General features: G+C 42.5%; 1 protein-coding gene and 1 long non-coding RNA gene across 2 annotated transcripts in view; one reads left to right on the top strand and one right to left on the bottom strand.

Annotated features, from left to right (window-relative positions):
• Positions 1–23314, bottom strand: part of THSD7B (thrombospondin type 1 domain containing 7B) — a 1583202-nt gene that overhangs the window by 1482427 nt on the left and 77461 nt on the right. The window lies entirely within an intron of this gene.
• Positions 6050–8927, top strand: LOC109502660. Its single transcript, XR_002161407.3, has 2 exons — positions 6050–6204; positions 8714–8927. It is a non-coding gene; the product is annotated as an uncharacterized LOC109502660 (long non-coding RNA).

The following is a 23314-nucleotide window of genomic DNA, read 5'->3' as shown; positions in this document are numbered from 1 at the left end:
TCTAAATATCATCTTTTTCCTACTTCCCTCTCAGCTTCTCTGGCTGGGGCCCCTATAAATTAGGCTGATCAAAGACAGATTAACAAGAGACAAGCTAACACATTCATTTAATGTAAGTTTTACGTAACACTGGAGCCTTTATAAGAGAAATGAAGACCTGAAAAAACAGTTCCACTTGAGCATTTTTTAATACTAGTTTTGATGAAAAGTGGAAAGTCATGGAGGTGTGACTTTCAAAACACCTTTCAAAAGGGTATAAAGTAAGTGCAGTAAACTGGGGAAAACTTAGCAAGACCTGTTTGTTCAGCTTCCTCTTGGTGTACCATTGTCTTTGGAGATAGGGATGTTCTGAACTCTCACTCCCAATAAATTACAGCCATGTTATATTTATTTTTGAAAAAACTCTAGTAAGAACACTTAACATGAGATCTACTCTCTTAATACATTTTTAATGTACAACATGATATTGCTACATACAGGCATAGCTTTATACAACAGATCTCTAAAACTTATTCTTTTGCTTAACTGAAACTATAACCTGTTGAATAGCAACTTTCCACTGGTGGTATTTTCAATGGAGAAAATCCAAGCCAATCATCTAAACACAAATAATTAAAAATTAGTGGGGAAGGGAAATAGGGGCCTAAAAATTGAGGTACAAGAAAGGAAATATAGCAATATCTCCTCACAAGCACAGTTCTTTACTTTCACCTGCCAGGCATCAATAAGCACTTCAATAAGTGCTTTACAAAGAAAAAAAAAATTAAGGATGATGGGGTTCACAACACACTGAATCTTGGTACACTGAATATTCTAAGCTGAAGGATTGTGAGAAAAAAGTAGAAGAAAGAAGGTTGCTCCCCGCTCCCTTTTTTCCCCTGAAACAAGTCATAAAACCCTCATGGAGGAGGTGCCTTCCCTGTACCCAGAAAAAAGCAGCATCCTTACCTCTGAAAACAACGGGATGCAGAGAAGAATCAGAACAGGCCTTGCTAAGCTTCTCCAAGCTTACTACATTTACCTCGTGCTTTTTGCCCCATCCTTTCTACATGACTGTCCACCCTTCATCAAACCTAGCATGAAAATACTCAGGTTGAACCATTCCTCCAGATCTTCATTTCTTTATGAAGGCTATTGTGAACATAAAACTTATATTAAATAAACTTGCTTCTCTCCTGTTAATTTGTCTTTGTCAGTTTAATTTTCAGACCCAGTCAGGGACACTAAGAGGGTCAAGGAAAACATACAGAGTGAAGGATACCTTAGCCAATACATGTGATACCCACTTCCCAAGCTCTTTGCTCATCTAGGCTCACTATAATTGATATTAATGAAATCTATTCACTCTTCATTCAATAAATATTTATTGATAGCCCATTAGGTGCCCCACCTTTTCATTCAGTAAATATTTGGACAGCCCACAATGTGTCAAGAACTGCTCCAGACCATAGGAACTGAAAGATGAGTAAGATAGACATGATATCCTCCTGTCTGCATGGAACTTACATACTTTAAAAGAAGATAGTAAATAAATAAGTAGACCAATAAGGGCACAAGATAACTCTGCTTGTGGTAAGTGTTAGGAAAAAAGGAAAACAATACTATAAAAGATAGTATCTGGGCAAGCTAAGGCTGGTTGGCATTTAATCAATAATCCATTTATCTCTCAGCAAATATATACTGGATACCTAATTAGTTTTTATAGGATAACAAACCACCTTAAACTTCGTGGCTTGAAACAATCACCATTTCCTTAGTTCATATTTCCTGGGTGACCTTTTGGGTTGGACCCAGTTGGAAAATTCTTCTGGTCTCAGTTAGACTCACTCATGCATCCATGGTCAGCTACTGATCATCAAGGTCACTATATTTGTAGGGATTGGCTAGTTGTTAGCTGGGGTGATGAGCGAATGAATGGGCCTATATGTCCTTTGTTCAGCAGGCCAGCCCTACCTTGTTCACACGGAGGCTCTGCAGGGTTCAAGGAGAGAAGAAGTGTGCAAGGGCTTTTAAAGTCTAGGCTCAGAACTGAGACCATGTAGCTTCTTTCATATTGTGTAGCCAAATCAAGTTCCAAGGCCAGGAACTGCAAAGTCCTATTGCAAAAGGCAAGAATAGAGGGAGAGGAAAAATTACTTGGTTTTTCTGCATTCTGATACAAATGCTAGGGATAAGCCTGGCAACTGAGAATATGGCAGTGAACAAAACAAGAATGACTCCTGTCTTCTTGGAGCTTACAGTCTATTTATCCATGATCTATGCTACTCAGGGAAATGCCTGCCTACAGCTCCAAGAGAATGGATAGAGAATGGTTGTTTACCTGTGGGACCTGAAAGTTGATTTCATTAATTGGCACTTGGCACCTGAGGCAGGGGATTCTGCCTGCTCAACATGGGACCTATTAACATGCCTTACTGTGAATAGAACTAATTACTAAAATTGGATTCTAACCAAGCCACCCTCAGTCATTTCTCTACAGAGTGCCAATCCTGTTGAGCAAAGGACACTCACAGCTCTGTTGAAATCTTATTTTCTTTTAAGACAAAGTCATTTGCTCATTTGTTCATTGCCTCACACTCCCTATTGCATCTGGTGCCCCTGGACCGGAATTATTTGTCCAGAAGGTGACCTTCACCGCCACACTCTTCTCCTGAGAAGCGGCTTCCAACAAACATGCGGCAAGCTGGAGGGCCAGGAGGCCCGGCCAAGGCCTGTTGGTCGTCCACCTTCCAGATGTCAGAGCCCAGAGACAGAAGGTGATTGTCTCCAAATGGCCTCATCCTTTGGCACTGCAGGGAAGCAACCATGTGGTAGACATGACAGGCCTCACTCTGCCAAGGCCATGCCGAGCTCGCCACAGGGCCGAAATTCAGAAGAGAATTTCTGTCAAAATCTGGCAGAAAGACTAAGCAAAGCTCTTCATGTACTTTGCCTCAATTTGTCTTCCTGGGAAATAGGGCTGCTACCACTTTATTCTTATCTAGATTTTTCAGAATACATGCCCTTATGTGTCTGTTCACATTAGTGCTGTCAGTCAACAAACTTTTATGAAGCACCGTATTAGGTTACAAGCGTAATAAGGATCCAGTGCCTGTCCTCAAAGTACTTCTTGGTCTGTAGAAGTGCACAATGAAACTTCTTAAGGCCCGGGGCAGAAATTATAAAATGGTTTTATTTAGTGTCCAGACTTATAAAGAGCAGACTTATAAAAAACATGGGTGTTGCTAAGTATGATGCTAATACTTTCTGTAACTTAAAAGGAAAGACCTTTTTTGCACTGTAGGTATTAATGTTTCCACTGTCATCTTTTTATGCCAAAATTCTTCAGCAAGTGGGTTAAAAGTTTTGGAAGAGCCCAACCATTCAGAATTACTTCTTCAGAACCAGGAGAGGAAGGGAAGGTTTTATGCTAAGAAATGGAATTCTCATGGCTGAGTGAGATTTTATCCATCCCCTGTGAGAGACAGGAGAGACAAAGGCAGGCTGTCCATCTTGACCTTAACCTCCACTGCATTTGGTCCCTACTTCCATGCCTTGTTTGGGCCATTCTCTCCACTTCCTCTCTGCATATCCAGACTCTAGCTCTACTATAAAGCTCAGGAGGAAAATAAAAACCTTTCCCATGGAAACTTACTGACAGAACCCCATGAAGTCTAACCTGATCATCTTGCCTGGTAGTGACAGCTCTCTGAAAGTTCCAGAGTATTCATCTAAAATTGGGGGCAGGGTGCCTGGGTGGCTCAGTCAGTTGGGCATCCAATTCTTGGTTTCAGCTCAGGTCATGATCTCATGGTTCATAGGTTCTAGCCCCACATCGGGCTGTGTGCTCACAGCATGGAGCCTGCTTGGGATTCTCTCTGCCCCTCCCTCCCTCTCTCTCTCAAAATAAATAAATAAACTTAAAAACAAAATAAAATAAAATTTTGGGCAGCATTTTCCATTTGTTTTCCCTGCAGTGCATAACACAATGCCAGAAGCATAATAGATTCTCAATAAATATTTGTTGAAAATGAAAGGGAGGGAAGAGGAGAGGGGAAATAAAAAGGAGAAAGATCAGAGGAAGAGAGGGAAACTGAGAATGAACCAATTATTCTGTGCAAGGATCCCTAGGAAAGAGCCAGACCACCCCAAAAGAAGAGCAGAAAAAGCAGACTCACTGACTATCTTAGGGAACTACCAAATCCCATCTCTGGTGGCTCTGCCTTCCTGAGTAAGCAGATTTGAGATCTGGCCATGCCAGGAGGAGCTTCAGCCTTTCCCTTTTGTTCTGAAACATGTGGTGACCCAGGGACTGGGGCCAATGGGAGATGCCACTGACACAAAAGAATCCAGCTTCAACAGCTGCAAACTGAACATCAATGTTACCAGCTCCACACGTCCTCCAGTCTAATTCCAGACAGTACCCAGGCTTGTGAATTTCAAAATAATAGGGATGGGGGTCCTTAACTGCAGCACAATTTCCTCTGGGTCATAAAACATGATGATTTAAGAAGGTCACCCCCAGAGCTAAAGCCAGGAAAGAGAAGGAGAGGACATTACAATGCGGAAGCACAGACTCTCCTACACAGACCCATTTTAGACCCCTATTAGCTTTATTGCACTTTTTTTTTTTTTTTGGAGTGATAACATACCACAAAATAGCTGCTAGGCTCAGAGGAAGGGAGAAGTGGCAACCTCACTCAAGACACAAGAGAATTGTCATCCAACTGGCCTCAGGCCTTACTGAGCTGTTAATCATTAAATCAAGGCTTCTACTTCCTGCTGTCTTTAGGTTAAATCCATAAGCCCCTGATAGCTCTTCTCAGGTGCCAAAAGCATTCCTATTCTCTGTCTCCATATGATCTGAAAAAATCACAACCTACTTTAGTAGAGAGGGTTGGTAGTGTTATTTGCATTTTACGATGGGGAACTGAGAGGCTGACTGTTTGAATGACTGGCCCAAAGTCAGGAACAAGTAAGTAGGACCAGAACCATGACCCAGAACTTTCAGGACACTGTTCCTGAAGCACTGTGTCTCCTTCACCACTCTCTCCAAACACTCTCTCCTGCTTCCCCCTGTTCCCATAGCACACTGTGATAATCTTCCAGGCAAATGTTCAATTTTCAGTCTGTCTCATAGGCCAGACTCTGCCTTCTCCGTGTTTTATCCCCAGTTCATGAAACAGTGCCTGACTCATAAAAGGCATTCAGTAAATATGTGTTGAGCTAAACTGTACTGAACCTGAGACTTCCAACTGCAAATTCCTAACACTGGAATCCATTCCTCCTGCCTAAAAATGTAATTCGCTGGCTGTAAGAACTACATGCTCATTGCCTAAGAAAATAATAACAAATATTAAAAGAAGACTAATCTCATGTCCAAAGATAACTGCAAGTTACGTTTTGATTTTCTCCAGGTTTTCTTTTCATAAACACAGGTATTTTATAGATCAAAATTATAAATAATTTAACAAGAATTATAAAGTTTTTCCTCATTATTATATTTTTGGGGGAAATTTTCATTTCTAACAGTTCTTGGAATTTTCATTCTAATATTCTAATATTTTAATATTCAAACACACAAGTATTTGAATTTATTTAGCTTTTCTTACTGTTGATTAATTACATTGTTTCTGACTTTTTAATTATTATTAATAAATCTAAGATAAACATAATTGTGAATTACTCTCTTCAAATTTATGACTATTTCTTTAGGATATATTCTAGAAGTGAAATTATTTTTAAAGTCTTTTATAAATTATTGTGAAATTGCTTTTTTTTTTTAATTTTTTTTTTCAACGTTTATTTATTTTTGGGACAGAGAGAGACAGAGCATGAACAGGGGAGGGGCAGAGAGAGAGGGAGACACAGAATCGGAAACAGGCTCCAGGCTCCGAGCCATCAGCCCAGAGCCCGACGCGGGGCTCGAACTCACAGACCGCGAGATCGTGACCTGGCTGAAGTCGGACGCTTAACCGACTGCGCCACCCAGGCGCCCCTGAAATTGCTTTTCTGAAAGAGTATAATCTAAGGTTCCTTAAAGTGACATCAGGCAATTAGAAATAGAATGCTGAGAGAAAGTAGGAATTCTCTACCAAAGCCAAATTGCTTTATGGATGGAGAAACCAAGGTCCATGAATGGTTTGTCCAAAGGCATACTGATGTTGGGTTAGCATCTTTCAGAGGAAATCAGCAAAAAGATTAAGAGAAATTGACATTCTTAAGGTACACGTAGCGTTACAAAATATAAGGAAATTGGTTTAAAACATGAGCCATGTCCAGCTGGCTAGAAGCAAAAAGCTCCTTCAACAAAGTTTTCTACTCCTAGCTGTACATCCCACTAATGTACATCCCACTAATGTCCTTCCTCTGCCTCTGATTGACTCTCAAGGGAGTCTGTTATAGTCCTAGTATCCCCATTCTGACTCCTGGCCAAATTGTTAGTCAAGTAACTTTTCAGGTCAAGAAGCCTTAATTGAGCACCTACTATGTGCCAAACTTTGTAGTAGGTACTGAGTGGTAAGAGAAATAGAGGAACTACCCCTCAAGGAGCTTATATGCCAACGTCAAAAAACAGACCATAAGACATAAATAAATGAGGAAAGTTCAATTACTAATAAGTGCCATGAATAAAATAAAATAGGACAAGGTATATTAGTGTGTGAAGAGGACAGCTGCTGGATCCTTGAGTGGTCAAGGATGACTTTTCTGAGGTGATACTTGAATTAAGATCCAAATGATGGGACAGCGGTGTGGCTCAGTGGGTTGAGCATTCAACTCTGGAGTTTGGTTCAGGTCATGATCTCACGGTTCATGGGAACATCAGGCTCTGCACAGACAGGGTGGAGCCTGCCTGGGATTCTCTCTCTCTCTCTCTCTCTCTCTCTCTCTCTCTCTCTCTCTGACTCTCTTCTGCTCATTCTCTCTCACAAAAATAAATAAATGAACTAAAAAAAAAAAAAAAGACCCAAACAATGACAAGTATCAGCCATTGGAAGATCTGGAGGAAAGCAGTTTAATCCTATGGCTCCAAGCCAAGAGCAAATAACCTAGCCAAAAGACAGAGAGAAAACCAACACAGATAGAACAGAGGGAGAGGAAGGCAGAAACTGTCTCATGCAGGACCTTGAAGGCCACAGTAGGGACTCTGAATTTTATTCTGGTTGCAAATGAAAGCTATTGTAGGGCTTTAAGCCCAGGAGATGAGTGCTGTGCTTTCTGCTTTTGGTTGTTGAGATCACCCATGGAGAGAGTGTAGATATGTAAGACAGGAGGTCTGAGGACCAAGCCCCAGGGACCCTGTAATGACAGGTCTTGCTGGGGAGGATAAGGGAGTAAAGAAGACTGCCAGGTGTCCCATTCAGATAGGAGGAGGACCAAGACAGTATGGTCTTCCAGAAGCTCAGAGAAGGCAGTGTATGAAGAGGGAGACTGTAACCAGCAGCATCCCACCCTGAGAGGACAGACTAGGTGAGGACATTGACCTCTGGGTTGGGCAAATGTGGATTATTAATGACCCTGGAAAGACAATGTTCAGTGAAGTGGTTGATATGCAGTAGACTGTGGAGAGAAAGGGAGGGGGGAAAGGGGAGAAAACAGTAGAGCTGACTCTTCAAGGAGTTTTGCAGAGAACAGCAAGAAATGGTGTGGTAAGTAGTGTGGAGCATGGGTCAAAGGAGGTTTTATAGCACTGCCGTCCAACAGAACTTTCTGCAATGATGGGAATGTTCTGTATCTGTTATTGGGCACTTGAGAAGTGGCTGACAGAACTGAAATACTGCATTTTAAATTTTATTTAACAACTTTAAATTTAAATAGCTACATGTTACAATGGCCACTGTTTGGGGAAACACAATTTGTAGTTGCTCTTTTAAGGAGTGATATTAAAACACGTGTATGCTAATAGGAATCATTACAAACATTAACTCAAATGGGTATCTGAGTAACTCTGCATTTTGGGTATCCTTTCTGCCACCACCCCATGTCCTTAAATCTGTTGGTGTTTGACTCATAGCTTGTCTTTTACAATAAGAAAAAAAATCTATCTCTTATGGTCAATCCTGTGAACCATTACAGTTCCAGTTGAGTTAATTAAACTTCTATGTGCCTCAGTCTCTCCATCTGGGACTGAAGTTTCAAACGAAAAACTCAGTTCCCATTTTCTAAGGAAAAAGGAAGATGAAGTCCTTGGTGGGTCTCATTAAAATGGCAGTAGGATAAGCAATTAAGAGCACAGGCTATGGATATAGCAAGCCATAAAGTTTTAGCCCCCAGTTCTACTATGTATTAGCTGTGCAACTTTAAGTGAATTACATGAATTTCACAGGGTCTCAGTTCCTACATCTATAAAATGGGGATAATAAGAGTTTAGGGTGTGGTGAGAATCAAATGAGATCATGTGGGCACAATGCATACCTGGCATGTGGTAGGCATTCAATAAATGTTACCTATCACCATTAATAGCAGGCATTATAGAGGCTAGCCCTGCAAGTACCATTTTGTCCCAGTCTAGTGCTAGTTTGAGGAAGGTAATGCTTCCATGCATTTGTTTATCATCTCAAAAATAGGTACAAGGCTTATATGACACCAGAATAGCTCAATTTCCTAAACCAGGGATTCAGGATAAGGAAACTTTCAGCATGTAGCTCCTTCCTGGAAGTGGGTGCAAGGACAGGAGGTTTGGGGGACTTTCCCAATAAACATTACTTATTACATGACTTGTTATTTTTCCCAGACACTTATCTACGAGTGCTGCCCACTTAACCCAAGAGACTTGCCGATAATTCCCAACCCAGCTGCCAGGCCAGCAGTCATCTGTTTAGAACTTCAAATGAATGCCCTCAGACCCGCCTACTTTCTCCACATAATGCTGCAAGATAAGTCTCCCCTGGCTCCTGATAAACGCTTTGAAGAACATCTTGCCTGTTAACAAACAGCTTTTGATTGTGTCTGGGTTTGATCTTTATTTTGTCCTTTTTCATCAGACCCCTCTAAATGGGTTCTTTCACACTCCTCAGATTAGCCTAAAGGAAACCCCATGAAACAATGGGTCCAATTCTCCCTGGGTGCAAGGAGTGGGCTGTCAAGAGACCACATAAGGCCTCCTTCAGGGCTGTGAGCAGAAAAAGGGGCTGGTGATGCTGCCAGAACTAGCAAAAAGTGAATTCAGTTAGCTTCAAAAGCAGTGAGATAGGGTGGAAAGCAGAAACACGGCACATGGCTGTCTCACCCAGGAGGACAATCTCTACTCACTTCCAGAGAAAGCTTATTTACCTCAGACACAGGCAGCTTCTTCCTAAGAAAGCCCAAGGTCATCACTAGTGTCCAGAACACAAGCGCTGACCTCCCCCTGGCAGAACAGGAAAAATGCCAGTGTGATTTGGAGGGCTAGAGAATATGCTGCCCACAAAACCTGGTGTGTTTCTGAAATTATTGTGACATTTTTCTTCCTTTGGGGAAACTGGCATTCCCTGACCTAGAGGGACTGAACTGTGGCCACCTCTCCCACATTAGCAGCTAGTGTACAGCCCAGGCTGGCCCACTGGAATCCCTCCTCTGGACGTTGATTGCCCCAGTGAAGAACACATGACTCAAGAAAAACCCATCAGGGTTTTGTTGAGACAAAGAGAAGGAAGGAAGGAAGGAAGGAAGGAAGGAAGGAAGGAAGGAAGGAAGGAAAGAAGGAAGGAAGGAAGGAAGGAAGGAAGGAAGGAAGGAAGGAAAGAAAGAAGGAAGGAGGGAGGGAGGGAGGGAGGGAGAGAGGGAGGGAGGGAGAGAATTGGGAATGAAGAAAGACACAGCCCTCAAAACTTAATTGGAGGCCCTAAATGCTGCTATGCCTGAATGCCTTAACTTTTCTCTATCCCTTTGGACTTGACAGCTATGTTAGCCAATAAATGATCTTTTTTTGCTTATGTCAATTTGAATTCGTGTTGACACTTGCAACTGAGAGGACAAAAAGCTAACATAACAACATTCAGGTCTCCCTAAAAATTTGTAGACAGAGATAGTCATTATGAAAGCAGTGTTTTAGGAATATTTGCTTGACAATGATTTTTCAGATAAATTAGAGTAAAGGAGCAGGTTGGGAGCTTGTTACCATAATCTAGGCATCAGGATTTTTTATTCCAAGCAGTGGAAGTCAATTATAAGTGATTAAATAGAAAGGAAGTTTTTGTAATAGATACAGGAGACCCAGATCTAGAATTGGCCAAGCCATTCTAATATGTAGATTATCTCAATCACAAAGATGTTTTCTTATTCTTGAAAGTGGCCAAATCACTATTATTTCAATGAGTATTTTAGAAAACATTTGAACAAAACACTTTCTATGGACATATAAGTCATACTGAATATTTAAAATAAATAAGCTACAAGGGCCTTATTATTTTACTACATACCATAAACATCATATACATAAGGCAAAATGGAATTGTTAAGAGGACTGGAGAATCACCATTGAAGCTGAACTTTGGAAATAATGCCACCTCATTGCAGAACTGGTCTGATGTGATAACCACAAGCTGCTACCACCAAGCATCAGGCATGTCAGTTTGCACAGCCATTTTTGTGCACCTTCTGAGCAATGTTTGGGCTCGGAACTCTGATTCAGACCAATCTCCACTGCTGCCAGCCCTGCTGTAACTTTTAAACCAGGAGCTCATAATGGCCTTGGCTTGTACCACTATTTCTGGCATGGTATCTTTCTCTCACTAGTTGCTGAGTCAAAGCCTGATCCCAATATGACTGATTGGTGAACTCTTACAACTCAGTTGTATTCCACTCCCCAAATTCAGATGTTGAAGTTTAACCCCTACTGTGACGTATTTGGAGATAAGGCCTTTAAAGAGGTAACTGAGGTTAAATGAGGTCATAAGGTCCAAAATGACTGGTGTCCTCATAAGGAGAGACATACCAGTGATATGTGCACAGTGAGAAGGCGGCTGTCTGCAAACCAAGGAGAAGGGCTTCAGGAAAAACCAAACTGTCAGCACCTTGATTGTGGAATCCCAGCCTCCAGAACTGTGAGAAAATAAATTTCTGTGAGTTAAGACCCCAAGTTCATTGCATTTAGTTAAGACGGCCCTAGCAAATGAATATAGTGCACTAATTCATATGCCTTTCACTACATGCAAGACAGTCTATGAGGTAGATAGTAAGTGGCACTAAAGTTAAACTCAAGAGACCTCACACATGAAGATGAGAGACGATTCGGTGACTAATGAGAAGCAAGGATGAAGGCAGAGAGTGAGTCAAAGAGATTCCTCAGATTTAGAACTCAGTAGCTAGAAAATTGATAGTGACCTACACAGAGAAGTTATACAAAGAATTGGCTCTGGGAGGAATTCACCCCTGCATGTTTTGCAAATTTAGAGGTATCCAAGTGGAAATTGGAAGTAGGAGTAGGAAGCAGGAAATGCAACTTTAGTGTGTGGAGGTAACAGCTAAGCTGTTGGGGGGGGGGGAGATCTACAATCTTCAGAGAAGCTCAGCTGGAGATGGAGGGAGATGGATGTAGTGTCAGCTACATCAGTTAGGATGGTCTAAGTTATGCTCCAGTAACAAACAACCCTAAAATCGTAAAGGCAATTAAGATTTATTTCATGTCCACTGAGTTGGCTGGTGGCTTCACTCACCATAATCCCTTAAGGACCCAGACTGACAGAGGTTCCATCTGGACAAGTGCTTCAATGATCACCAACCATGTCAGGGAGAAGACAGTGTGGCAAATCAGGTACAGGTTCTGAAAGCTTCCTCATGGAAGCCACTTCCATTTCCCTTCTATTGGCCAAAATAAAACATATGTCCACATTCAATCTCAAGGGGATTGAGAAAGTATAATACAATCATGTACCCCCAAGGGAATAGAAATGGAAATATTTGGTGAGCATTGATGACAACTACAGAAGATAAGAGGAAGAACAGGAACCAGTAGAAGAGACAGGGATAGATCATTTGGACTCCAAATTTTAGAGACAGAACCTGAAACAGGGCAATGTAGGATCAAAAAGGCCAAAGCAAAATATAAACGGGACTACTCACTGCTTTGCTTGGTAGAAAAGTAGTATTGTACATGAGTGTGTGTGTGTGTGTGTGTGTGTGTGTGTGTGTGTGTGTGTGTGTTATGTGATTTTGTTTTGGTTTTTTACTGTACAGGATCTGGCTTCCCTTCCTATTTAGGGGAAGTTTCTCTTTTGTTAGTAATCTTAGGAAAAGAGGGAGGCTGAAGCCAGATCTTCCCTCTTGCTACCCTCAGGAATCAAGGTACAGACAAGTGGCCTGGGAAGGCTCATGACCTTTAAATCTTGACTAAGAAGAGGTGGCTAAAATCTTCTAATGGTAGTGGAATCCTGGCAGAGTCCAGCAGCCCCAGAGGTGATAATGGCCAAACCATTCCCGCTGAAACACCAGCTTCTCAACCCTCGGGGGCTGCTTTATTTGCTGCCCACCCCCAAGTCCACATTTCTGGCCTTTTGTTGGTTGTATAAGCCCTGATATACTCCCACTAAATTGATTAAGATATGGTCTCAGATTCTTGGATCTGGGAGCATCCTCATTCTAGTCCAACCTATGGGGAGACCTGTAGATGCAGTCAGAATTTAGGCAGCTTTTCTCACTGTTAGCCACAGCCCCGATGATGGTTTCATTGCCATTAGGACTTAAGACAATAGAATATAATGATTGTCAAAATCATTGTTTCTAAAACAGCAAGATATACAATGATAGCAGTAGAGGTGAAAGGAAAGTGACTTAGAATCACTTGGGAAAGATTTTTGTCTATTCTTACATTGCTTTGGATTGGGAATGTAAATATACATAATGGACCTCTGTCATTTGTTCAACGTCTGAGTCCCCTTCCTCTGCTGGGGAAATTCCCCATTGTGTGTCTTGATGGCAAGTAGGGCCTGTCTCCCACCACAAAGCTGAAAATGCCAGGTGCTCACTATCTTAACCCTATTAGCCATGGTGCATGAACTCAGCTCAGTCCACTGGATATTCCTACCCAGGACTGTGGATCTGAAACAAGTGATAGAGAGTGGGTTTAGAATTCAGCAGCATCAGGCCTAGAGGCATTGTGGCTTTATTTCACTTGGCATAATGTCCTCAAGTTTCATCCATATTGTAGCATGTGACAGGATTCCCTTCCTTTTAAAAGCAGAATAATATTCAGAAAAGTATTCTGTCCACATTTTATTTATCCATACATCTCTTAATGAACATTTGGATTACTCCCACCTCTTAGTTATTATGAATAATGCTGCTCTGAACATGGGTGTGCAAATATCTCCCCAAGACCTTGCCTTCAGTTTGTTTGGATAAATATCCAGAAGTGGGTTGGTGGTTCATATAGTAGTTCTATTTTTTATTTTTTGAGAAAACTCCATCTTTCTTCCATAGTGGTCACACCATTTTATCTACTATGGTTTAAATTCCTCAAAGTGGTTTTATATTTATAGGTTTATCCTTACAACCCTCTATGAAGTAGGTAGAATGTGAATTACTATCCTCATCTTGTAGATGGAAACATCTTTAATGTTTCCTTTTAATGAGAGCTGTTACTGATGAGCATGTATTGAAGTGGGGAAAAGATATGGAACTGCTGTTGGAGGTAACACAAACTCCCCATGACTCTGCCTTATTGATGCCTATGTTTATTCATTTCTCATCCAAATTCTCCTCTGGAAAAAAAAAAGTAGCTGCCTGAGGATTGAAATAAACCTAATGATTTTCAATGAGGGCATTTGGAAATGTGGAAATGATTTTTTTATTTTGTTGTCACAATGGCCACCTCCTGTTGCTTGGCATTTAGTGAGCAGGGCTGGGGACACTGAAAGTTTTGCAGCATGAGACATCCCACATAAAGAAGAATGGTCCATTCCAAAATGCCTCTTGTGCCTACTTTGAGAAACACAAGCTCAGGACAAGATCAGTGGTGATGTCAAGGGAGAGGCTTAGGGGTTTCAGCTTCAAAAGTTCTCCAAGCCACTATAAATAACTGTAGGTCTAAGTGACAATGGTGTGCTTGCTACACAAATGCAGTTTGAAGCCAAGTCCCCGGGCCACCCCTATTCTAACCAACCTCCACCTCTAAGCCCCCTTATAAAGAAATTCTAGAGATACCACTGAGCATGCTCAGAACTCAATACCCAGAAGTTCTAGAACGTTGTTTTGACTGCCAAGCTGTGATTTCACCTTAAACATCAACAAACATAAGATTTTTAAAGGAGCAGTTAAAAATAAGAACCACTTCACTTAAACTTATTTCCTGTTAGAACAGAAACATAAGATTCCCAGTTTCAAGTCCTCTCTTAGACTAGAGAGTTCCCATCTTCTGCCAGGCTTCTCCTTGGCAAGGCACTTTTGAAAGAAAAGACCTCTTCCCTGAAGATGTGTGTTTTACAAATAATGCTAATTTTGAAGAGATAATAGAGCCCTTTTCTAAAATGTTTGCTGGTGAGCCTGGTGCTGGTATTTGCCCCATACTTCCTTCCCTCAATACTCACTCTGCATACACCAAAAGTGATTCTTTACTGTGCCTCTAACCTGAATATTGGTGGCACTTAGCATCCTGGAGCCTCTAATCTTGAACAGATCTAACTCAAAAGAGGAAAGAAAGGAAAGAGGAGTAAGGTGCTTTCATGCTCATTAGCATCTCCAATTTCCTCTTTCACCCTCCTCCTCCTCCCTCAAATCTGGCACAATGAACTAATTCTTTGTGATTGATCATGGCCTGTAGATAACAGGCTGTACTTTCTTGCTTTCATATTCCCTTGTCTATCACACAAAGTAATCTGAAGTGCTACCTACAAGAAAAGTGGGCATAAATCTGAAAAACTTAAATATCCATGTAGCAAGTGTCTGTGAGGTTATTTTTTTTTTCTTCCTTTTCAAAAAAAAGGAGGGGGGGGGGAATCTGACTACTTTCAGCCTTACCCTTTCAGAATGCAGTCAGAAAAAAATGTGAGTCACTTGGAAATGAGCACTCAGCCCGTTCCTATCACTCTGCAAACATTTTCATTTGCACGTACACGGATGATCAATTTCTAAGCACATCTTTGTTTTTCCTAAATAGCTACATTATTTGTCTGATGTTGAAAATGGCATCTGTACTGTATGTAATTTCCATACTCACTTGGCACCATCAACTGCCTTTGATGACACTCAGGACTATTTCTTTTTTGTCTCCTCCTTCCCTCCAGCTGCAAGACCCAGATGTCAGGTTCAGGAATGCATTTTCTCTGGCAGAGATATCTGCCTTCTCTCGGCAGTCCCTAAGTTGGTGGCTATTGTGGAACTGCCAGCAAAATAGCACAAGATCATACTAAAGACAGGATTCAGATGTTTTTCTGAAAAAGGAAAACAGAGTCCAAAACCAGGGGGAAAAACACATTTCTTACGCCTCTAATTATAAGCCAGGCGAGTGGCAAGCCGTGCCTGAGCAAATTGCGGTTCTCCCCATTTATCTGCTGCTCATCCATTTTCCCCTCTTGACAGTTTTTTATCTCCCCGGTCTGCATCTGAAATCAGCAGCTGGGTACGATGAAGGGTTTGCCTAAGTTAATCAAACCTAGGGTAGTGACAGGGTCAGGCCCTATGTAAAATATGTGAATAAGAAAAAGGAAAAACAGAAAGGAAGGGAGGAAAGAAGGGAGGGCAGAAGGTAAGGTGAAACAAGGACAGAGGACAGAGGACCACCCAGAACTACCATGCCCAAGGAGGGAATTTGTAACAGCACTTATGTCACCTGGGTATTGGGACACCACAATTAGCTTTCTTTTTTTAAGCAACCTTTGTAAATATGAATGGAGATCAAGCTACAACCTGCCCTCTATTATCCCAGCCTGGCTTACACTGAGTCTAGCTTCAAAGACATCTTGAATGAGACAGAAACTCAAAGAATCATAGCCCAAAGCACCACATACCAGTGGGGGCTGTGTGAGACCAGGAAGTAAAGAGACTCTTAAACCATAAGGGAGCCTTGTGGTGTTTAATTATTTTTTTTTTTCCTTTCTGAGCAGCTGCTCTGGGCTGAGCAGTTGTGTTCAGGGCAGAGTGTGGAAGCTTCCCACGGTCAAGTTAGTCTACTGAGTGCCCACCAGCTGCCCCTTGCTCGCTGCCTTGGACACTCCCAATAGTTCAAAGTAGTCTGCTGAAACTTTGTCAGTGAGAGTCTGTCTCCCAGGCCCAAATTCAGGTTGTTCAGTGCTTTTTAGAAGTATAAAGCAGGGTGGCATATTAATGGAATTTGGCTTCCTGGAATTCACCCATCTACAGTCTGCGCCATGCTCTGTCCAGCTCTGCCATTTCACTGCATGGCCCGTGTGGATCTGGATTATGTCTCTGTTTAAGGAGGTCCACTCAACTGCAGGCCGGTTCTTCTGCCTCCCTCCACAGGCTAGCTCCCTGGATTGTGCCAGCTCCTGGAGCTCAAAGCAGTCTAAGTTCAGTGCAGATGTGAGCCTTTCTCCATCCTCCATTTCTGAATCTGGAGGATTCAGTGCTAGGGAATATCAGCCAACTGGCATAAACCAACCCTGTGGATTCCCCTGGGAATACAGACCTAGCCACAGCTTCTCTGCCCATCTCACCCTCACTGATACAATTCTAAGGTTATTTTGATTCAACATGGACCCAAAGAGAAAGCCGGGTATAAGGATTTTGAAGGTTGGTCATACACTCCAGAGCACAGAAAATGGAGCACATCTATATTAACTTTGCAGAGAAAAGTGAATATGGTAAATTTGTTGAAAGAAGTTACCTTCATAACACAGGGGATAAATAAGTGCATGAACTCTGCACTAAGTTATTTTTAAAATATCACAAATTTTTAGAACGACTGGATTTTTCAGGGAATTTCCAGAGAAAGTATGACTTTACCCAAATTTGTGTTAATACTGCAACTCTGGATCATGGCTGTCATGCCAGATCAAACACCACTGTCAAGGCCACACAAGGGCAGGATGACAAAGTTCTTTCCAATTAGTGTGCTTCCCTAGCCTTCTCTTCACCTGTCTCCTCCCCAGCCTCTGGCCCTCAGCTACACTTCCCCTGCTCATGGCTTCAGACAGACTGGCCTTCCCTCTGTCTCATTATTGACGTCTGCTGAGATAACTTCAGAAACCTCAAATACGTCCCTCTGCTCTGTGAGCACAAGTTCTTCAGTAACTTGGAGGCTTCAGATGTCTCCCCACCAGGTGAAATGCACCTCAGCCTTATACTACAGCTTTTCATGTAAACTGCATCTTGTATCCCTGGGTACCCACATATTCCAGAAGACTTTTCCAAGCTGATTCTTCTTATTCATGTGCTGTCTCCCAGTATGACCAGTTATGTCCCCACTATGCATTTTAACACAATCTTTTGCTTCCACTCTGGTATTGCAGAGAGGCTAAAGAGTCTTACAGAGCATTGTTTCTTGCTCTGGTGTCCACCCCCAGCCAGTTCCAGTGTAACACAGCTGGTGCCTGAGTTGTACCGGGCATCTGTGGAACAGGCAGCCCGGAGGCCTCAGACAGGACTGTCCTGCCTCAGCACATACATCAGTGCTGACTGGTGAGTCTCTCTGGCTTGGGATGTCTGGTTGACAGTACTTGAGGGGCTTCTTTAACTTGAGATTTAAGAGGCAATGAAATGAATGAGATGAGAAGGAAGAACATGAATGACCTACTGGATAACTTCTTTATGTACATGTAATGAGTTGGAGAAAATTCCATTTATGGTCTTCTTATCAGGAAGACTGTGGATACAGGAGAAATATTTTATTTGCTCCTTTGAGTTGGGGGTGAGACCCCTAAGGGGCCTTCTCCGGCAGCAACAGATCTTGTCTGAGCTGTCCTCCAAAGAGGACCTTGCTTTGTAGATTGAATGGGCATACAAACTGGGGACTGAACTGAGCTGTCAGATGGGAAAGGTGGAAGAGATGGAGAAAGAGAAAGGAATTGGAGCAAATAAACTTCTCTGGTGACCACCTTTGCTGTTGTTTGCTATGTAGTGTGCAATAGAAATTACCTTCTGTTTTCTCTATGAAAATCTTCCATAGACTCTTTTTAAAAATCACAAAACATGAATATGATCAATTTCTTTTTAGTGTAGAAATGTCAAAGGCACAAGGTCTGCCAACCAATGCTACAGTGCCAAGCCCAGGTAAGAGGGCAGCACCATATGCCCCAGGCATGAATATGTCACGAAGGGAATCGATCCAGTTTATCTGCTTCTTGCTTTTTATGCTAATCTTCCTGATGACTACAAGGCTCTAGGAGTCTCTTTCTGTTTTTTGATTTCTAGTGATTTTAATGTAAGAACTTCCTCCTTTTGCCAGCAAATTTTCTCTGCTATAGCTGCTGTTGCTGCTGCAGCTGGCAACTTCTCATAGTCAGCACATTTGTGTGTCCTACATAATCCCATTGTTGGCTTAATTTGGGGGTGCCTACTCTGGGCTGTTGTGTCCAGTTTTGACCATTTGCCCCTGCAGATGGCTGTCAGATTTCCTGGTTCTCCAAGTAACCTCCCACCCTCAGACACGGTCACAAGGTCCTGACCTCACAGATAACACCTTGCTGCCCACCTTGCTACATGCCATATGTCACCCACTCATTCACTTTAAAAATGTTTATTGAGCACCTTCTTTGTGCCTGGCACTGTTTTAGTTCCTGCTTCTATGGGGCTGACAATCTAATGAAAGAAAAACACCATCAACAAATAAACAGATAAATAGTATGTGCTAAACAGTCTCTATTTACTACTCCAGGTCAACTCTTTGCCCTTTTCCACTTTGCACCAAGAAGCTGACCTCTATCTATTGCGACACTTGAGCTTCCTTGACCTCTGGCTCCTGGTCGGGTTTGGCCAATGTGGGGTACCAGCAAGGGCTGGGAGGTCAAAACAAGAAAAAAAGGTATTTATTCTCCTGGCCCTCTCTCTACCAGGTGGTCACTTGTTCCTCTACCAAAGGCCAATTCCAATAGAAGGCCTCTCTTCCATGGCAACAGCTCTCTCTGAGTTACAGTATCAGCTTCCTTCCCTTGTCCTTCAGGGTCACCAAGCTTTCCTTAAAACAGCTTCCCACTATGGCCAAAGCTTGGATGCTAAACCTTCCCTGGTTGGTTCTCTTAACTCTACCCACATCCTTGGAAACAGTTATTTCATTAAATTACCCCCAATGAATGTGTCATCTGTTTCCTACAAGGATCCTTCTCCATACAAATGTCAAATGATAAGAGTTATAAAATGTATATATAAATAAAGCAGGTTAAGGGATAGAGAGTGAGAGGGAACAAGTGGAGGAGGGCTAATTAGTACAAAGTGGATGGTAGTCAGGGAAGCCATGCCTGAAAAGATGATGTTTAAGCAGAGACACGAAGTAGGGAGTAAGGCATATGCATGTCCGGGGAAGAGCACTCCTGGCAGAGAGAATAGCAAATGCAAGTCCTGAGGAAGGGTTTTCATAGAGAGTTTAAAGGGCTACAAGAGGTCCAGGGTGTCTGGAGTGCAGTGAAGATGAAGGCAGAGATAAGAAATGAGATCACAAGAGGTGGGAGAAGGCCAAATCAGTTAGGGCATTTCTTATGGACTGAATGTTTGTGGGTGTGTTTTTTTTATTATTATTATTTTATTTTTGTTTTTGTTTTTGTTTTTTGTTTGTTTTTGGTTTGGGCACATTTATTTGGGCTCTTCATATATATATATATATATATATATATACACACACACACACACACATATATATGTGTATATATATATATATACACACACATATATAGTTTGGGGTCTTTTCCATTATAGGAGGAAAGGGAGGAAATGACACTTTATTTTATCATTCTGCCTTTTCCATTTTCATGCTGAGCAGGGAACCCACACTGAACAGGATGCCAGGGGCTGGCGGCAGCCCCTCAGGTGTAACCCACCAAGCGCAGGGTGCAGGGGAAGGTCTTGTGCATGTTCATGCACTTCTCCGTGTCGATGCAGAGCGTGTTGGCCTTGACGGCCAGCTCATGCTCCAACTGGCACTTGGTCATTACCAGCAGCTGCAGCATGTCCTGTGTCTCCCACAGCCTCAGCCTCAGGGTCTGCAAGGTGCCGTCGATGGTGAATACCTCGTTCATGAGCTTGAACTGTGGGATGTCCCTGCACAGCTCCATGTTGGGGTGCCAGGTCCGGCACTCCAGCCTCATCTGTGCCACATTCAGTGGGCCCTCCTTGGCCACGATGGACCTTTCCAGAAGCATGATGGTATTCTCTGCCTGGAAGATCTCCTGCAGCGTCTTAGCCAGCTGTGTCTGGAGCTTATTCTTCAAGTCTGTCACCTCGGAGATGCAGGCGCTGAAGGCCAGGTTGGTGTTAGTAAACTGCTTCCACATCTGGTCTGACAAGGTCTTAAAGAGGTTCTCAGCCTCCTCCCACAGCCGGATGGAGTTGGCCCACATGTTCTGTGAGTGCCTGATGTTGTCGTTGCTGATGGTGATTACAGGAGGTGAGACCTTTGGTAGGTGAGTAGGTGATGAGGATGGAGGCCTCCTAAGTGGGAGTAGTGCTCTTATAAAAGAGATCCCAAGGGGCGCCTGGGTGGCGCAGTCGGTTAAGCGTCCAACTTCAGCCAGGTCACGATCTCGCGGTTCGGGAGTTCGAGCCCCGCATCAGGCTCTGGGCTGATGGCTCAGAGTCTGGAGCCTGTTTCTGATTCTGTGTCTCCCTCTCTCTCTCTGCCCCTCCCCCGCTCATGCTCTGTCTCTCTCTGTCCCAAAAATAAATAAACGTTGGAAAAAAAAAAATTAAAAAAAAAAAAAAAAGAGATCCCAAGAATCTCCCCCGCCCTTTCCTCCATGTGAGCAGCCAGCAGTCTGCAACACAGGAGAGGGCCCTCACCAGAACCTGACCCTGCTGGCACTCTGATCTCAGATTTCCAAGCTCCAGAACCATGAAAGATAAATTTCTGTTGTTTGCAAGCCACCTAGTCTATGGTACTTTCTTACAGCTACCCAAACAGACTAAGACAGCCTTATAGACCATGTAAGGACTTTAGAATTTATTCTGAAAAAAAAAATGGGAAGCCACTGGAGAGTTTGAGCAGAAAAATAACATGATCTGACTTTTGTTTTAAGAGGGTCACTCTAATTGCTATGTGGAGAATACGTTGCAGAGGGGCAAAAATGAAAGCAGGGAAAACCATTAATGGGCATTTCTAATTGCCTAGGCAAGAAATTATAGCAGCTTTGACTAAAATATGAAGGCAGTAAGATGTCAGAAGTTTGTTTTTGGAAATGTGAATTTGAGATGCGTGTCCTATATGCAAGTATAGATAACAAGTAAGCAATGGGTTTTTAGCTCTTGAGTTTGGAGGAGAGGTCAGGACTAGAATTATACATTAAGGAATTATCAGTCTATATGCAGTATTTAAAGTCATGGACCTGGGTGACATCATCCTGTGAGTGAGTGTTGGTGCAGATGAAGAGGTCCAAGGGCTAATAATAATAAGCACAGAGGCCCACCATCCTTTAGAGTTCAGAGAATCCAGGAAAAGCAACTGAATGATGTAGGGGGGGATTCAGAGAGTGATCCCATTGGCTAAGTGAAGAAAGTGTTTCCAAAAAAGGAGTAATCAACTGTGTTGACATCAGATAGGGCTGAGAATTGATCACTGAATTTAGCAATGCAGCACTCCTAGGTGACTCTGAGGAGAGTTGTTTCGCTAGGGCAGTGTAAATGAAACCTGATTTAAATAGGTCCAAGAGAAGGAATAGGAGGAAAGCAAATGGAGTCAAGGTGAAATATAACTCTTTTTCTTTTTAATTTACATCCAAGTTAGTTAGCATATAGTGCAATAATAATTTCAGGAGTAGAATCCAGGGATTTGTCCCCTATGTATAACACCCAATGCTCATCCCAACAAGTATCTTCCCTAACTCTTTTGAATATTTTGCTATAATAAGAAGCAGAAAAATGAGGAAGGGATATGGGGTCAAGGAAGGCTTTATTTTATTTTGACTTGTAAGCTGCTGGGAATGATCCAGTAGAGGGAAAAAATAATAATGTGGGAAAGAGAAAGAGGCCAATCAAGCAGCAGACCTTAAATAGGAGCAAAGTCAGTTCATTCTGAGTTACAAGAGGGAAAACAGGGAAGATGGACACAGAGATATGCAAGGGGTTATGGTGGTGGAGGTTGTGGAAGTTCTCCTCTGAATGCTTCTATTTTCTCAGTAAGAAATAAGAAGCAAAGTCATCAACTGAGAGTAAGGAAGAGGGATGAAGTGTTGATAGTTTAGGAGAGAGAAGGTGTAAAATAGACATCTAAGAGAACAAAAAGTGTGTCAACCAGAAATGTATTACTGGGAAGCACTAAATGTCCCCTTGAGGTGTGTGGTCACACTGAGCAGTGAACTCTGACTATATACCCTTCTGGTCTGAGCAATCCTCATATAAGGCTCTCTGTCCTGTCTTCAGTATGCCCCGACCCTTGAGAAGCACCCATTCCTCTGCTTTCCTCTCTTGGCATATTGAGAGGTCATTTTCCTAGCACCATGGCTTAGGAAAGGATGTGTTTCAGGCAGGGTGCCACTGGGAAGGTTGTCCCCCTAAAAGAACTGCTGTTTAGAGTCTTTCTATTCTTCATTTTTACTCCCCTAGGCACCATGATTGGTGCTTCAGGGATACAAAGACTAGTAGGGATCCTACCTGCACTCAATGAATGTATAATCTGGTTGGGAGGCACAGATTTGTACACCAGCACCTATGTACAATAGCTAAACCCACCTGACTGTGAGAACTCTCACAGTGGAAACTGCAGGTTACTAGATAGGGGTGCATGATTCAGATCAGATACCAGAGGGGATCAGAAATTTGAGAGATCGGAAAGGGTTGGACATCAGGAGAAGCATCTACTGGAGCAACAGGACTTCAACACAGATATTAGGCATGCAAATAATTTTCCTGAGCTTCCCACCATGTGCACTGGAATACACCAACGAGCTCAATTTCCCTTAGCACTGAAGCTCTGCTCCAAGCCTTTGAACTGACACACCCTGTCAAAATATGTGGAAATTGGGTACCCTATGTCCAGACCTCCCATGGAGAATCTGAAGGAAAGAGAGAAGTACTCACATGTTGGTTGCCACCACCTCCCTCCCTCCCAGGCAACTAGGAGCCTTTGCCCATATTTCTCAGTTCATTTCCTTTTCAAGATGTTTTTACCCTCTATGTTTGTTTTAATCAGAACTTATCCACATTTGAGGGTGCAGGGACATCAGTGAAGAAATAGAGTCTCACCCTCCCAGGATGGCCTCCTTCTAGTTCCTGGGTGACTGGGATGTGCACATCATCTCTATTCTGGATGGCTATGTTT

This window comes from Felis catus, chromosome C1, assembly GCF_018350175.1.
Source record: "Felis catus isolate Fca126 chromosome C1, F.catus_Fca126_mat1.0, whole genome shotgun sequence".
NCBI classification, from domain to species: Eukaryota; Metazoa; Chordata; class Mammalia; order Carnivora; family Felidae; genus Felis; species Felis catus.
The sequence above is the reverse complement of the archived record's forward strand: the minus strand, read 5'-3'. Positions and strand labels throughout refer to the sequence as shown.